The sequence below is a fragment of the Chlorocebus sabaeus genome, chromosome X (genome assembly GCF_047675955.1).
Source record: "Chlorocebus sabaeus isolate Y175 chromosome X, mChlSab1.0.hap1, whole genome shotgun sequence".
NCBI lineage: Eukaryota > Metazoa > Chordata > Mammalia > Primates > Cercopithecidae > Chlorocebus > Chlorocebus sabaeus.
Genome location: NC_132933.1, coordinates 3,961,114 through 3,970,918, shown reverse-complemented (window position 1 = coordinate 3,970,918; position 9,805 = coordinate 3,961,114). Strand labels below are relative to the sequence as shown.

Below are 9,805 nucleotides of genomic sequence, written 5' to 3'. Positions count from 1 at the left end.
CACAGAAACATACTGAGAAGAGGGCGCAGCCTCCCAGCTTGTGGCTTTTGGTGGTAAGGAAAGATGAGTCTGAGAGAGGAGGATGGAAGTGCTATGAATAAATCCACAGAGGCATAGAAGGCAAGGAAAACAAGGCCTGTGCTGGAGCAAGAGTGAGAGATTCAAGCCAAGTCAGTGAGAGACCAGAGGCAGGAGAAGCGATGGGTGGGGCTCTCCATCAGGAAGACAAAGGTTGATCCTGGGACTTCTCAGGGTATTCCCCCTCCAGTCATCTTGGGGTCTGTGAGACCACAAGGTCCTCTGCCTGGCCACTGAACTGTAGTAACCAGTAGCACTGACCCTGCATGGGTGGAGAGAGGCTGGCAGGACAATCCACATGGCCTATGCAGAGAGAGGGAGGAGCAATGAGGGAATAGTGACACACTCTCAGAAGCACACATAGGCAGGTGAAACCACAGGGAACAACCATGTTTTCCCTGGATGATCCCAAGCCTACCAGGCAATAGCAGCTCAGCTCTGCCATTTATGAATTTGCTTGTGATCTTGGACAAGACCCTGTTGTCTCTGGTCTTCAGTTTCCTCCATAGAATGAGGACCTCAAAGGTTCTTGCTTGTTCTGCCGGCTATTCTACTTGACAGTAACAGATATTCCTTGCTCTGTACAGTGCTCTTTGTAAAGAACACGGGATATTCACAGCTGCTCAGGAGCAGGGCTCTGGCTGGCCCAGCTGAGCCACTATGCCAGTTGTGAAAAAGGTTCCACAGGGCAGCGGAAACGTCAAAAGCCACTTACCCTGGGCAAGACACTTTACCAACTAGAACTCCAGGATTCTGATTTCCAAAAATGGAAATAAGAGCCTCCTTTTGCCTTTCTTCCAATACTATATATTAAAGAGCTTGGGAACCATAAGATGTTAGCTTCAATGTCTTAGTCCCTCCTTGGGGACTCAGTTTTTTAACAGAAAAATGGGAGTAGAGCAAGCCGTTAGACTGTCATCTGTAAGTGCCTCACCATATTGTGTTCCTAATCCCCATGGTGCCCGGAGAGGATCACTGTGGCTCAGCTACAATGTGGCAGAGCATGAGACTCTTGCATCTGGCAGTGGCTCTAGGGGCTGCTGGAAAAGAGAGTGACAGAGAAACTAGTGGAAAAATATCTTCCTTCACCAGGCTTACCAAGAGTTTTGTCTGCAACACCGAAGTCCTCAGAGTGTGACTACAAGATGTCAAACAGCCTGTCACTTGTGGTTCCCATGTGGCATTTGGGTGAAGAAATATAAGGTTACTACCTTTGCTCTTGATGTGCCTTCCTCAAGAAACCTTTAGGACCAAAGTCCAGATGTCTGGTGTATAAAGCAGACTAGATGTTCTGCCTTAGTCAGGAAGCAGTACTTGGGTCATGCTAAGGAAGCAGCTGGGAGTTGGGCAAGGTTGAAATTCCTGGATCATAACTGCAGAAGGAATGAGTCACTCATCTGAACCAGGGAGGCCAGGAAGGCAGAGCCAGACTTAGAGGCAGGCAGTGCACAAGAAAGGGAGGGGCATCCTGTGACCAGGCCAGCAAGCTGGCCTTCTATGACACTACTGATCTGGTTTTCTTCCTGGATACTGTCTGTGTGTGAGAGTAACTGCCCCTCTCTGTGCCTACCTGCCTCTGTTGTAAGGGAAAGCGTTCATGGTTGGCAGATGCTCACTTCAGCTCACCGCGGGTCACTTTTACTGAAGGGATGGTTTGGTTTGGCAGCAAAATAATAGGAACAAACTTTTTGGGATGATGAATATATTTTGCACCTTCACTGTGGTTGTGGTTTCTTGGGATTATATTTTTCAAAACTCTGAATTTATTCTCAGTATTTCAGAGAAAAAGTAAGCAGAAAACCGGGACGGATATACATGACCTGAACAGCACCATTAACTACTCTGACCTAATTAAAAAAACAAAAAACAAAAAACAAAAAACAACGCATCCAACAATAGTAGAATAAGCATTCCTCTTGAGTGTGCATGAAATATTTACCAAGATATATGGTATTTTGGGCCATCAAACAAACCTTACAAATTGAAAAGAATAGAAATAATATAAAGCATCTTCTTAGATCACAATGTAATTAAGCTAAAAATCAAACACCAAGATGTCTGAAAAATGCCCAAATATTGGAAATTTTAAAATATGCTCCTAAATACCCTATGAGCCAAAGAGGGAGTCTTAAGAGAATTTTAAAAATATATTAGGTCGAATGAAAATAAAACTATATGTACAGAAATTTGTGGGATTCAGCTAAAGTATTTCCTTGAGGGAAATTTATAGCATATTTTAAATGTTTATATTAGAAAATAATATCTAAAATCAATAACCAAAATTTCCACCCTAGGAAACCAAAGAAAGAAGAGCAAGTAGAATTTAAAGAAATTGAAATGGACCCCACCCCCCTCCCTCCCCAAACTCCCACCTCTTCCCTCCTTCCTCCCTCCCCACCATCAGAGAGCACACAGACCCACACATCATTTTACAACAGGTTTATTTTATTTTGATCACCAAGGGGCACACCCTGTGGGGTGTAAAATATACTCTAGACCCTGTTGGCTATTTATCTGGGGTTAGACCTCTGGAGACCTCTCAGCTTGCCCTGAAATTACTGACTGCTCAGGGAGACACTGAAGAAGGTGGAGGTCTCCTCACTGTTTTGGTCCTGCTGTGGCTCATTTTGATGGAGTTCCTCATTCAGCTGGTCACAATGGCAGGATACTGTTGGCCCACTCCCTTCCTCAGGTTTTCCTGAAGCGGTGGTCTTTTTGGGAGAGACGTTTTTCCTGGAACTCCCTTGAAGGGTTCCTTTTCCCTTCCTAGTTGTCTTGGGAATCTGGAACAACAGGGAGATCTCAGAAGGGCACTGGTTTGGGGAAAGAGGATGGAGGAGGGGTGGGAACAGGGGCTTCATGAGAAAGGCATGGGCTGAGGTGAGGGTTGTGCTAGGTGAGGACAGGGCAGGAGTCTTGGGAGACAAGAGTCAGGGTCAAGAAAGGGAGGAGCCCAGGTGGTTCATTTATCTTGATAGGGCTTCTAGATCTAGGTTGAGAGGGGGCTTTCCTCTTCCTCGTCACTTTGGTGATGGCAGGTAATTGTTCTAAAACTGGGCTGGAGGCTTGTCATTTCCTGGTCATCTTCGCCAGCATCTCTCAATTGTCTATTCCAGGCTGCCTGGTCTCCCCATACATACCCCTCCCAGGACAATGACGAACGAGACTCCTGAGCTTTGATTAGTTCAGCAAGCTACTACTTAGCCAATGGTTGCCCTGTCGGGCAGAAGGTCTTAGATATCACAAACCACCTTCAGGACATTGTCGTGGGAGGGAGCGGGGAGGAGAGAGAGGAGGAGAGGAGGAAGGATGAGGAGGGGAGGGAAGGATGAGGAGGAAGCCAGAGTGGTCTGGTTGAAGAAAAGAGGGGCATTCCTTTAGAACTGCTAAAGAGCTTTCCCAAACAGATAGTGCTGCTCCTTTCCTCCCATGTTCAACTGGGGTGGGTGACATGGCACGGAGAGAATTATTCCTCCAAGCTTTTCCCCCAGGTCACTCCATTTCAATGCTGCTTTCTGTTTTCTCCTGCCATTCACCATTATCTAGTTAAAAAAAATTATTATTATTATTATTATTTTAATTTGCCAGAAATCTCTCTAAGATAATCTGGCTGTATTTAAGTCTATGTGCAGATTTCAATCACCCTACTTTCCTCCTAAAAATTTATCTTATACATCTTGAAGACCACTCACTTGGCTACTACCAGGGAACTTTTCCATCACACCTCCTTTTCCCAGTGTCCACAGGGGTTTCCCAGTCTCCCGGGGTTTCAGTTTTTCCCAGTCTGAAATCACTGCTTTCAGGCTGTCAAACTTCAGTGAATACACTTCCTCCACTGGACATCTTATGAATCTTGTTTCAACTGTGGGGTCATGCTCATCTCAGCAGGTGTAGTATCCAGGCTTGGATTTTAACAGTGTAGGGTGAATGAGGCAGATTTTCACCTGTCAGAAATCATGCAGGATGTTTGCATTGTAGAAAAATACAACCTAAAACTGATGAGTTCATGGAACAGGGTAGTGTTGAGTAGAATAGATCAACACTGTGCCTGTGGTTCTGTCCAGTGTAATAAGTGTTTTTCAAAAAAGGCCTTCAGATTGGAAAAAGACAAGTAAAACTGTCTTTATTTACAGAAAATAAGAGCATATGCAGACAATTCTATCAATCTTAAAAATGCTTCTATAACTAATAAGAGTTTAGCAATGGCACTGGATATAGATCATTATACCTGTATTTTTATACTAGCAATGAGCAAGTGGCAATTGAGACAAAACAATGTAATTTAAAATAAATATTAAATGGATAAATATGACAGAAGATGTATAAGATCTGTCCAGTGAAAACTATAAAACATTACAGAGATAAATTTAATGAGAAACTAAGTAAATAGTGATATAAACTTTATTCATTAGTCAAAAGACTGAATATTAAGAAGTCACTTTCCCCCAAGGTTTTTGAAAGATTCAGTGCAATCCAAATCCAAATTCCAGAAATGTTTAAATAGAAATTGGGAGGCTGACTCTAACATTCATATAGAAGTGTAAAGGCCCTAGAATAGCTAAAGAAAGCTTTAAAAAATAGAACGAAATTGGAGGGATTACCCTGCTTCATTTCAAGGCTTGTAAACTAACAACGATCAGTATAGTGTGGAACTGTCATAATTACAGCAATACATCAACAGAAAAGAATAAACTCCAGGAATGAATCCACATGTATATGCATCTATAGATAACTAATTATTGATAAAGATGCAAATGAAGATTAGAGGAGAGAAATTATAGTGTATTCAACAATTGGGTCAGGAACAATTGGATATCCACATGCAAAACTAAATTTCAATCCATTATCTATCTATCTATCTATCTATCTATCTATCTATCTATCATCATGCAAAAAGGGAGAGAGAGAAAGACAAGGATAGATATTTTAAGGAACTGTCTCAGGTGATTCTGAGGTCTGATACACCCAAAATCTGGCCTGTCGGCCAGCAGGCTAGAAACTGACATAGCGTTTTTACGTTCCAATCTTGTGGTAAAATTCCTTCTCCAGGAAACCTTGGTCTTTTAAGACCTTCAACTGATTGTATGAGGCACACCCACATTATGGAGGTAAACTACTTTACTTAAAATCAACTGATTTTAAACGCTGATCACATCTAAAAAATACCTTCACAGAAGCATCTAGACTAGTGTTTGACCACACAACTAAATACTATAGTCTAGACAAGTTGACCCATAATACTAACCATTGCACATGCCTTGCCCCATATAAAAGTGTAACTCAAAGTGAATCACAGCCCTAAATGTCAAAAATACTTTTTTTCTAGAAGAAAACAGAAGAAAAATTTGTTCCCTGGGGTTATGTCTTAGTTAGCTTTGACTTCCATAACAAAATGCCATGGATTGTGTAGCTGAAACAACAGAAATTTATTTATTTTTCACAGTTTTGGAGACTAAAAGTCCCAGATAAAGGACTGGAGGTGGTCTTGTAGATGGCCCTTTCTCATTACATCCATTCTTGGCATTTCTTCTGTGTATGTGCATGGAGAGAGGGAGGGAGGAAGGGTGAGAGAGAAAGAGAGAGAGAGACAGTTCTCATGCAAGCACAACAGTGCTTTCTTGTGTCCCTTCTTATAAGCACACTAATTCTATGGGATCAAGGCCCCACCCTTACGACCTCTTTTAACATTAATTACTTCCTTAGAGGCCCCACCTCCAAATACAGACATACTGGGGCCGAAAGCTTCAAAATATGAATTTGACAGAGGACACAAGCATTAGCAAAGAATAGACACATAGATTAATAAAACAGGATAGGGCTTAGAAATAGAACTGCACACATATAGTCAGGTGATTTACAACAAAGGCAATAATGGTAAAAGTATAGTTTTCCCAACAAATGGTGCCTGAACAATTGGACATCTATAGACACATAACAATAACTTAGACATATCCTTACATATTTCAAAAAAATTAACTCAAAACACATCATAGACCTAATGCAAAATGCAAAATCCATACAACTTGTATAAGAAAACATAAGAGTAAATCTATATAATTTTCAGTTTGGTGGTGAGTTTTTAAATTTATCACCAAAAGCATCATCAATGAAAGAAAAATTTGCCAAGTTGGACTTTATTAAAATAAAAATCATATGCTGTTCAAAAGATGGTGTTAAGAGAATAAAAACAGAAGCTACAGACTAGGAGAAAACATCTGTAGTATACATATGTGGTAAAGAACTTGTCTCTACAATATACACAAATTCTGAAAACTCGACGATAGAAATAAATGAAAACAAAGATCTGAACAGACACTACACCAAAGAAGATATACAGATGGCAAATAAGCGTAATAAAAGTGCTGAACATCCTTTGTCATTAGAGAATTGTGTACTAAAATGAGATACCACTACACACCTAATTAGAATGTCTACAATAATAATAAAAAAAAGACCAATTGCTAGTGAAGATATGGAACAAAAGAAACTCTCATTCATTGATGGTGGAAATGCAAAATGGTACAGGCACTTTGGAAGACAGTTTGGCATCTTCTTACAAAACTGAACATAGTCTTATGATAAGATTCAGCAATCCTACTCCTAGGTATTTACCCAACTAATTTGGAAACTTATGTCTACATAAGAAATTGTATATTAATGTATACAATAGCTTATTTAATAATCACCAGAAACAGGGGCATCCAAGATGTATTTCATTTGGTGAATGGATAAAAAAACACATAGATTAAAAAAACAGAATAGCGCCCCAAAATAGACCTGCACACATATAATCAGGTGATTTATGACAAAGGCAATAAAGGTGAAAGTATACTTGTTCCAACAAATGGTACATGAACAACTGGGTATCTAAACAAAAATAATAATAAATAACCTAGACAAATCCTTAGGTATTTCACAAAATTAGCTCAAAATACATCATAGAGCTAATGCAAAATGCAAAAACTATACAACTTCTATAAGAAATCATAAGATAAAACTTACATATCTTTGTTAAAGAGCTTTTAAATTAAACACCAAAAGCAAAAGTAGCAATGAGCACACCTAGCACCCAGAAGTAGATTTCTAGAACCACTTCCCATTGAAAGGAACCAGATATTTGGAGAAATTGTTTATTTACGACTGGGGCAGGGCATAAACCTGATGAGCCTGGGGCATTTTGTAGCCCTAGAAATTAAGGGCTAAAGAATATGAAAAAGGACATCACAGTGTTGCAAATCTAGACCATGGAAAACTGGAAAGAACACAAGATCTGTTTCTTTCCAACAACAACGAAGCAATGGCAAGAAAACAGATCATGTGGAGGGGACGTACAGGTGATAAAAGATTTAATTACAAAAAATCACTATGTAATACTATTTTTGGGTACTCATTCAAAGAAACAAATTTTTATAAAGTATAAGTCTTCCAGATAAGTGCATAAAACAACTCAACATTTCATAATCATTTAATTTTTTAGAAATGAGAATTGTATTGGGTTTTTGTTTGTAGTGATTGTGACCCAGAGGTCACTACAATCACGGGTGCTCCAGCCACCCAGGGAACACCTCGCCTGGTACCCGCAGCATTCTCTGCAAGTGGTACAGCTGGCTACAATGTCCTCATATTTTAAAAATGAATATTGAATTATTTAGAAATGAAATGGTATGCTGTCTTTGATTTGCTCCACATTATTCCAGCAACTGAGATGCAGGTAGGTGAGTGTCTAACTGGAACCAGATTTGCTGTGTATTTAAAGTTGTTGATCCTGAGTGTCAGGTATGCTGGGTTCATTATGTTAGTCTCTCTATTACTCTATATGTGTGAGGCTTTCCTGATAAAAACACACACACACACACACACACACACACACACACACACACACACAAAGTAAAAACGTTTTTTATCGTAAATATCATGCCATTAAAAATGAAATCCTAAGTGAAACTATTTTGTAGAAATAAAATAAATAAATGACCAAATTGATCCAAAAAGAAAACTTGAATTAAATGACACAAACTGAAACTACAATATTGAAAGCTCAAGCCACCCTCAAACGTTCCAGGTTAGTCAGTTTTGGAGGCTGATTCCACCAAATGATCGAGGAAAACTAACCATCATCTTATCTCAACTCTTCCAAAGCACGCAAAATATAGACAATTCTTCAATTCATTCTCCCAGATTAACCTTCCTGGATTCAAAAATCAGATGAGGACCACCCCCCACTCCCGATGGAAAAAACACATAAACAAGCTCTCTTACATAGCAGCAAATATGTAATTTATGTAAATTAGTAGAATATTAAATGAACAAACAAGCTCTGCCCAAGGAAAGAAAACATGATTTAACATTAGAAAAAAAAAGTTTCATTGTAATTTTTTACATACAAAATAGAGGAGAAAAAATTTGATCACATACATCAATGGGTACAAGGAAAGCTTTTGGAAGAAACTCAATATAAGTTCATGGTAAAAATATTTAGTTAACCTATATTGAAAGAGAACATCCATTTCCAAAAATCAACAGCAACCAAATGTGAAAAGTTCAAAGAATTATCATTAAAGGCAGGAACAAGAAGTAGATGTAGGCTATTATCTCTACGTTTTAAATCATCACTGAGACACAAAGTCAGAGCTATAAGTATCATAATAAATAAGGGGCGTGAATATAGGAAAAATACATAATGTTTAGTGATAATACTCTTATCATTCTTGAGAATTAAAAGAAAAAGGCATGTGGAATATCCAAGTGAATGGGTTTTCAGAACGAGGTGTACAACAGATTACTATAGCAAAATCAAACTCTCTGCCACACAATAGGAATAACTATTAGAATTAATTAATTTCCATTAATTAGAACAATTAATAGAAAATATGCCATTTGCAATAGCAACAAAATCCAAGAATTACCAAAAAAGAAGCCTAAGAAAAATGTGTAAGGTCTTTCTAGAGGAAACTATCAAAGTATACTGATAGATTTAGGTAAAAGGAGTTTGAAATAAGTAGAGGACCATAACATATTCATTGATCAGGCGCAGAACATCGTAAAAATGTCAATTCTGCTTAAATTACTTACAATTTATTGTCTTACCTGTAGCTGCCAAAATTACAGTCAAATTTAGGCTGCTGTTCTCTGCTTCCCTAATCAACTCTGGAAAATTATATTAGAGAAAAAGAAAGAAAGAAAAAACAACAATATCAGCACTAAAATCTAAGCAACAAAACACAGAAAGTCCTGGGTGAGACTGAGGACTGTACTTTGAACTGGTACTTGTGTTTGGGGTGGTGTCGATTGGAGAGGGGTGGGCTGCAGGGATGTTGGAGAAGTCTTTAGCCTGCTTAGACGTCAGATGACAGAAAGAATAGGATGAACATTTTAAAATTTCCACTTCACTGCATTGCGCAATCTGAGGCAGCACCTCAAAACACGATTCCAGTAGCCCTAGGGTAATAGCAGGACAGCAGGAAAATTGGCTTGGTTAAGGCAGTATGGTTCCAGAGATCTGCTAATTACAACCCGAAACCAACTTAGTGGGTGAGGATTGGCATTATTATTATTATTATTATTATTATTATTTTTGAGACTCTCGCCTGGGCTGGAGTGCAATGACTCGATCTTGGCTCACTGCAACCTCCGCCTACCGGGTTCAAGCGATTCTCCTGCCTCAGCCTCCAGAGCTCTGGGATTACAGGCGCCCACCACCACGTCTGGCTAATTTTTTAATTTTTTT

At 39.2% G+C, this 9,805-nt stretch overlaps 1 long non-coding RNA gene across 1 annotated transcript; it reads right to left on the bottom strand.

The window, feature by feature from the left end:
* Positions 1 to 2,502: 2,502 nt before the first annotated feature.
* LOC119620901 (uncharacterized) lies at positions 2,503 to 9,225 on the bottom strand. The gene is made up of 2 exons (XR_005237439.1): positions 9,166 to 9,225; positions 2,503 to 2,861 (listed from the first exon to the last, which is right to left on the bottom strand). It is a non-coding gene; the product is annotated as an uncharacterized lncRNA (long non-coding RNA).
* Between the last annotated feature and the right edge of the window lie 580 nt (positions 9,226 to 9,805).